Source organism: Corvus brachyrhynchos, unplaced genomic scaffold, assembly GCF_000691975.1.
Source record: "Corvus brachyrhynchos isolate BGI_N302 unplaced genomic scaffold, ASM69197v1 scaffold43, whole genome shotgun sequence".
NCBI lineage: Eukaryota > Metazoa > Chordata > Aves > Passeriformes > Corvidae > Corvus > Corvus brachyrhynchos.
Window position 1 is genome coordinate 2,486,727 of NW_008237353.1, and position 7,305 is coordinate 2,494,031.

At 42.4% G+C, this 7,305-nt stretch overlaps 1 long non-coding RNA gene across 1 annotated transcript in view; it reads left to right on the forward strand.

Annotated features, from left to right (window-relative positions):
* LOC108445823 overlaps nt 1-5,589 on the forward strand; it is a 7,486-nt gene extending 1,897 nt beyond the window's left edge. Inside the window, exons 3-4 of the long non-coding RNA XR_001860806.1 lie at nt 2,666-2,742; nt 5,462-5,589. This is a non-coding gene — a long non-coding RNA (uncharacterized LOC108445823). The remainder of the gene's footprint in view (nt 1-2,665; nt 2,743-5,461) is intronic.
* Nucleotides 5,590-7,305: the final 1,716 nt, after the last annotated feature.

Below are 7,305 nucleotides of genomic sequence, written 5' to 3' on the forward strand. Positions count from 1 at the left end.
TGCAGCCTTGAATAGTCTCTTCACACACTGGGCGCAATAAACGACTTTTCGTGTGTGTGTGTATTGCTGTGCTAGCAGCCCCATTGAAATGATGGAATAAAATGGGTAGGCGTGGTATGATCTGTTTTTTAGTAATTGCAGAACACTCTAGGATCTTCAGAACAAGGATGCTCAAGAACTGTGAAATAGCTATTATTAGGCTGGGGAGGGGGGCTGTGGGGGGGTGGTGAGGGGATGGAGAATGATACCATGGGCCCTGGTTCAGACAGTGCTTGTTTAAATCTATCACATCTGAGTGGGGCACTTACAGGCGTGTTTAATGCCAAGGGTGTGAAACCTTGTTGAATAAGTTAAGCATCAGCTGAGTCAGGTGTATGCTTGTGTGCAGCTTGCCCTCTTCTCGGCTCTATTACTCTACAGCCTGGGAGACTTAACTGCTAACAGAGAAATCTTGGCAATGGAGCTGGTTTCTTACCCTGATAAGTTGTAACAGACACATGGGTGATACTGCCTGTTAATTTAGAAGGCATTTAACACTTAATCATGCTTGTCTAGTACAAGCCAGGAAGGACACTACTTTCTGCAGCCTCTAATTGGGTGCCATCAGTAATATAAGCCTAAAATTGTCCCAGTCAGCAACTGTATTGCCTAATCAGCATGAGCGTGTGCCCATTGGGGATCAGACATAGATAAGCGGGAGAGAGGAAGAGAGAGATCTGAACATATCTACAAGATGAGTGGCATGTCAGGAGCATAGAGGATGTCTAGATTTATGTGCTTTTTGGCAGCACTAGTGAGCTATTAATCATTTCTCATGAATAGGGCTCTTGTAAATCAGAGGTAGGAAACACTTTTCGTGGATAATCATGGCAAAAATGTCAGCTTTGCTAGTTGGTCATATGCTGATAGGATGCTTAACACTGGAGCAGACTCAATCTCATGCATAAAATCAAAATAGTGCTCCCTTTACGTGATGAGTGGAACGGAGGGAGACAGCAGAGAGGTGAACTTCCATCAGTATTTGAAAAGCAGAAAGCTAATGTGTGATAACAGAAAGGGAGACCTACAGGTTTTTAAGGCAAAGCTTTACTGAGGGAGCCAGGGCTGAGTTCTAGTTAGCATCTGGATATAGCACAACACATTTAATAAGGCACAGTTTGCATCATTTTAACAGCTGGCTGATCAGTTCATGGTTTTCCTTTACTTTTATTGCCCTGCAATTTACTGTCCTTACGTGCAAATACCTCATTAGTCACAGGGTTGCATATTTCATGAAGCATACTGAATGTGCTGTCAGAATTAAATATTGTCAGGCTAACAAGCAAGGGTGGGGTTTTTTAGCTTTATCACTGAAGGCAATTCAGGGTGAATAGAAAAGCTGCAAAGCAAAACACGGAAGGTCTCCCTTCAAATTGTGCAAGGCAACTGGCTCTGGTGTATGAAACCCATCGCTCAAGGACTGACATTTAAAGGGCTCTTGGAAGTGAGTCCTGTGTGAGGCGGGTGGGTGAGAAAGCCTCACCCAGGCTCTCTGGTGCATTACTTACTGTAACCAATTGGAGCTGAAAATCTCAGTGGCTAAATCAGGATTAATGCAAAATAGTTCTTAGGTTAAAAATAATGATATCCTCAACGTGCTTTTGGCTTAAGAAATTTCCTAATGTTCATTTCCCTAAGCGAGCATCCCCTCTGCCCTTCCCCAGTTTGTTCTGTTGGCCTCCAGTCCTATCCTGTTTCTCTATAAATTAGCAACATGCAGAAATGGAAATGACACGTAACTGTTGTCCAAGTTAATGCTGGTCCCAGCCATGCTGCGGAATAGTTTTGGGCACAGCCTTGGATAGCATCTGTAAGGGTTCTGCCCCACACAGGTGTTGGGATGGAGGCTGCCAGGTGATTTTTCCTTGAGATGGAGGCTGCCATGTGATTGTCCCGCACTGCCAGTCCAAACACGCTGAACTAACGACCTATGGGAGACTTTTAACTGCGTTTCCTGGGAGTTGTGGGAAGAAAGTCCAGGCTTTTGAAACTCCCTGGGAAACATCCATAAATCCCCGTGAATCACAACCATTTTAAATCCCCTTTCAAATTAAAAGTCATTGGTTTTGCTCAGAAAAAAAAAAAATTGTGTTTTGAAAAGCACTCATGAATTAGCTTGTAAACAAAAGTATCCTGGCAGTTACTGACAGGTGCTAGTGTTTTTTGGTATTTGGGTCAGCCCAAGACAAATTGGGTCAGAGCTGGGCTTGAGATGGGGATGCATTGGCTCTACAGGCATCTCTGCATTTGGTGTTGTTTCTGTGTTTAATGGTGCAGACCCACCCTGAGATTTCCTGTCTTTTCCCTTAAACATCAGTTGAATTATACTGGATTATTTCCTTCCACATGGCTAGAATACTGGCTTCTGGTTTTGGGGGATCTTATTATTACCTTAATTCTTGCCATTTTCAGGGTTGTGAAGCTTAGGGTAACCACATTATAGCTATGGGGATGAATTTGTCCTGAGATAACTTTTATCCACCAGAAGAGATTTCAGCACACTTGATTTCTCAGGCAGTCCTAATTTGCCATTGCTTAGCAGTGGGGAATCAGCAGAGAGTGAACGAATCTCTTCTCCTTCTCCCTCTTACTCAAAATTCAACATGTCCTGCCCACAATTCTTCAGATTTATAGTGTTCCTGTGGAATCTGCAGTTCGGGACAATTGAAAAAACAAACCAGACAACATACTTCTTCCAAACAGGTATAGCTTTTCAGCATCGTTTTTCCTTTCTAGGTTTTCAGCTGTTCCTCTCCTTCCCACTCTCTGCCACCCCTAAAACTTTTCCAATAAGTGTTACTTAATTAATTGTTGTGAAATGGGTTGTCTGTTTAATATTCCCAGACCTCAGTATCTGTCTTAGAAGTTCTGTAGTTTCTGTTATCAGTGTGTCAGGAGTGAGATTTAAATACCAATGAATTTCTGGAAATGTTGAGAAAGGAGTGGGGTGAGAGTCAAGCTGCTACATATATAAAATATATATAATGCACTATACATAGTGCATTATGTATATAAAAATATACTATGCTGACCTATTTTCTATTCTTTTTTCTTAGATGCAGGCTAACACATTTCAGCTATCCTATTCTCTTGCTAATTTAACAAACTTGATGCCTTTCAGATGGGGGTCCATGAAGCAGATTGCTCCCTGTTGCCACAATTCAGTCCTGCTTCTCCTTTCTCTACTCCTGGCTGCAGTCCTACCTTCCTTGCACTGTCATCCTTCTTGCTTGTTGCATGAGGCTGCGTTGAAGTGTTTGCTTTTGCTGAGTTCAGAGAGTTGAAGTGGTGCTGGGCTGTCACAGGCATGAGGAGGTTGGGAGAAGGGGCTAGAGGAGGGAGAGGAGGAGGAGGGATGGGAGAAACAGAGCTGACTGTTTAATTGTCATAATCTTAACTGCCCTTGCCAGTGGGTCTGTACAAAGCCGGCTGATTGGATTTGCCGCAGGGATATGGGGAGGAGGCAAAGTCCATGTGTCAGTCACTGTGAGGTGGTACCACAGCACCCTGGCTCACCTACCACCGTGGTGCAGAGTCCATCATCAGACAGTGGTGCCCTGCTCCCTCCGAGCCCCCTCTGTGGGAGGTGCTGCCCCATCATGGCAAAGGCATTGGATCTGTACGGGAATCGACCGCCAAGCCCTTACATTTTGGAGCAGTGCTTGGCGCTGTCCTGATTAGCCGTGAAAGCAAAAGCCACTGCTGCTTTTCGTTTCAATTTCATGTGCCTCGGGAACATGTGCGCTCTGCATTCTCAGACCCATTACCTTCAGAAAATACCACTCCACAGCACTTTTGGAACTGATTCAGATACTTCTAATGACTTGTAACTTGGGTGCCAAATAGAATAGGTAGAGCAGGATATTTTTCATCAAGTTCTTGTTAAAAGGAATGTAAAAAACATTAATTGATACAAAGTCATAAAGATCTGGGTCTCCAGTTATTCTCAGAGCCCTTAGGGTGAAATTAACCCTCAAGTAGAGGCTCTTTTAAGGCTTTTAGAGGATGCCAGTCCCATTGGGGGGGTCTGAATAAAGATGTATTATGGAACAATTTTGTTGTATGATTTTCAAGTTCAGTATCTGCCTCTATCTTTTCAGTGTTTAGCTGACTTATGATCCTGGAGCACATATATTGATCCCTAATCTTAGATTGAGAGTGCTAATATAAAGCCACATTAATAAATTTGTCAACTTGATAAAAAACCTGATCCACAATAAAGCAATACTTAATGTTGAATATATATAGTCTATAAATGTTTATTATCTACTTATTATAGAGGAACCTGAGATTAGTCTGGCAGCTATATGTGATAAAATATAATTATACATATATACACATCATGTTATGTGTATATATGTGAATATATATTATTTTTAGCCATTGTTAGGAAAAGTCAGAGGAGAGAATAGGGTCATGAATTCCATCAGTTTTACTTTGTCACACACTGAATAAAGCATGCTCCCAGTCCAGACTAAAGAAAATATTGCCATGAATTAGTACGATATTTCTAACTGAAGGATGTAACTTCAGAACGAGAGTAGCTGCTTGTGCCTTCTTATAATGCTCCCTGTGATTTGATGCAACTTTTCTTTTGTATGTTTTCTTTAATTTTTATGTTTTATGTGAAAGCTGAACACACTGAATTTGTTTGTAATTTGGAATTTAAAGCAAGGCTCTTTGTTAAAGGCCCAGAGGAAGTTTCCATATGACTTATGGGCCATTTGGGCTCAATTGAATTTAATGGGTTTCAGCTGCACCTCCACAATGGCTTTGAAGGAAGTGAAGGGAGATCTATAGGTCTTAATTGCTCAAGACTGGCTTGTTTCTCTTGAAAAGGCTGTTTGCAAGAAGCAGGTTGGGAGTATTAAAGTATATATCCTCAAAGGGATGAAGGAACTGCCGTTTGAGGAAGGGGCTAGGATGAAAATAGCTTTAAGAATTACTCAGGAGCTGAACTAGGCAATCTGAACTGGTCCATCATAAGTTCTTGTTTGTTTGCTTAAAAATAATCAAATAATTGGAGGGCACAGCTAAGCCAAACCTCCTTTATAGTCCTTTCAAGAAAGGAATGAAGATCTTGGAACTGACAAGATAAATTAGGCTGAGACTAAAAGAGAAACCCAAACACATAGTCCCCTTGGCCTCTCTCATGCTGGCTGACAGACATGAGTGTTTGAGTCAGCAGGTGAACCATGACTTCTAAGAGCAGTCGTTTGTTTATGCTTCCACTGTACAAAGCTTTTCAGTGGAACAGAGCAAACCTAACTGGGCAAATTTCCATTTCAATTTCACATTTCCTTCTGCATGTGCAGCGCCAACTGGCCTTATAGACTGTTGTTACTAAGTTTGTTAGGATTACCCCGGCTTCGCATTAGGAGGTGTCTGACCCATAAGAATCTCTTATGACCCTGTTTTCCAGGCAGGCAGAGAACATGTGAAATGCAAAGTTAAGAATATAAAGGAACTACTGTCTTACTCAAGATAAGCCAAGAGACCACATTACAGGAAGTTAACCTTTGGTGTACTCTGTCATTTTGGCCAGCATCATACAGGCAAGTAGGAAGGGGACATTCTCCTGAGGTACCCGGCAGATGAATGCCAGATGGTACTGTCATAATACACACAAAAAAGCTGAATACCTACCGGTTGTGTTCAGTACAAAAGGAACATTTTTCTTTTTCTGAATCCTGCAGGGCAGAACTCAGACAAGCATCTTAATGCAAACATTGCAGTAACTGAAATGTGAAGCTGGAAATCCAGAGAATTCTCCAAAAGCTTTAAGTAGCTTTTTAGGCTTCATTCATGTTGGGCCTAATGGATCCTCAAAGGGGAGAATGGCTTATCAAAGACAAGCATTTTAAGTACCTCGTGTTTATGTGGTAGGTAAATGGGCGTTTGTTACATTTGAATTGTTTCTGAATATGCAGAGAAAAATATCAGACCACCAGCAGCAGCACAGTGAAGCAGCAGTACCTAGCTGGGGGAAAAAGTGTTTTCTTTTCCCATGTTAAGATATGTTCGTTTTAATTTCCATGCAAAATTATAAGAATAAAAATATGCTGCCCTTTAGGGGAATGGCATTTTGCTAAATACCATGCATTGCTACAAACCTTAGATGTGAAGGGCCACATGCAAACATTTACATAGAAGAACTTTATGGATGTGTAGCTGGCTATCAGTCCTGCAGGAAAAAAATATTTCTGACAGCCTGGCTCTTTCAAGGTATGACATTTATTGCCTGCAGATAGAGGCCGAGTTGGGTAGGTGTGATGTTGTGACAGAAATTGAATGGTTAGCTCTGCCTTTCATTTCTTGTCCTTAAATCCTCTTCAGCTGGCTTTATGTAGCCTGTTTTCCTAATATCTGAGTTTGCTATTAGCAATGCACTTACATATGGATGCCTCAGTCATTACTGTCCAGCATTCTGGCCTATTCAAGATTAGAGAAATCTTCCTCTAAGCTTCCCAGAAATGCTACTAAAGTTTGTCTGTTCGTTGTCTTCAGTGGTTGCATCTTCTTTCATTAACTAGGGTAGCTGGTGTTGAAAACCAAACAGAAGGTAATGACAGACCACAGCAAGCTGTCTGTTGCTGCAGATGGAGGATACCTCTAGGATTTGGGTCAGAAAACACTTGGCAAGCATCCCTCTGAATTCTTCTTGTCACATGTTGAAGAAGCCTGCTTACTGGCAGGGGTGAAGAAGGAAGCAGAAGTCTTAAAATGGCTGCAATATGAATTTTTTTGTTTTATTTTTGTTCAGCATCAGAGCTATTTACAGCGTATCTTGCCAATTTATTCATACTGTTGCTGTCATGGGTTTTTCCTGATTCTCTGCTTTCAGGACCCACCCCCACCCCCGCCCCACATGATCCCATTTAAGTTTGCAGTGGCAGGAAAAACGAGAGTTACTTAAGCCCCCTTTTAGAACAGGACCTTGCAGAGGTACTGTAAGAAGCCATTTGTTTTCTTTAAACATAGTTCGGCTTCGCACGGGCGCACACACACATTCAGATGGCTTCCACTTGAAATTCCTCATCTAATCCAAATAGCTCACAGCCTTGACTGTGGAACCGTGAAGGGGCTCCCCTGACCCCCTGCTCTGCCAGCATGCGGGGCTTGGGCCGGGGCAGGCCGTGCTCACAAGGTCTGCACGTGTTGGCCTGCTGGCAGATACACCTCCAAAAGCTCCGAACCCCACCTTTCTCTGCTGCTTGCTTGCGAGAAGAAGCAGAGTGAAATCTGAGGGAAGCCTTTGTCTCTTTG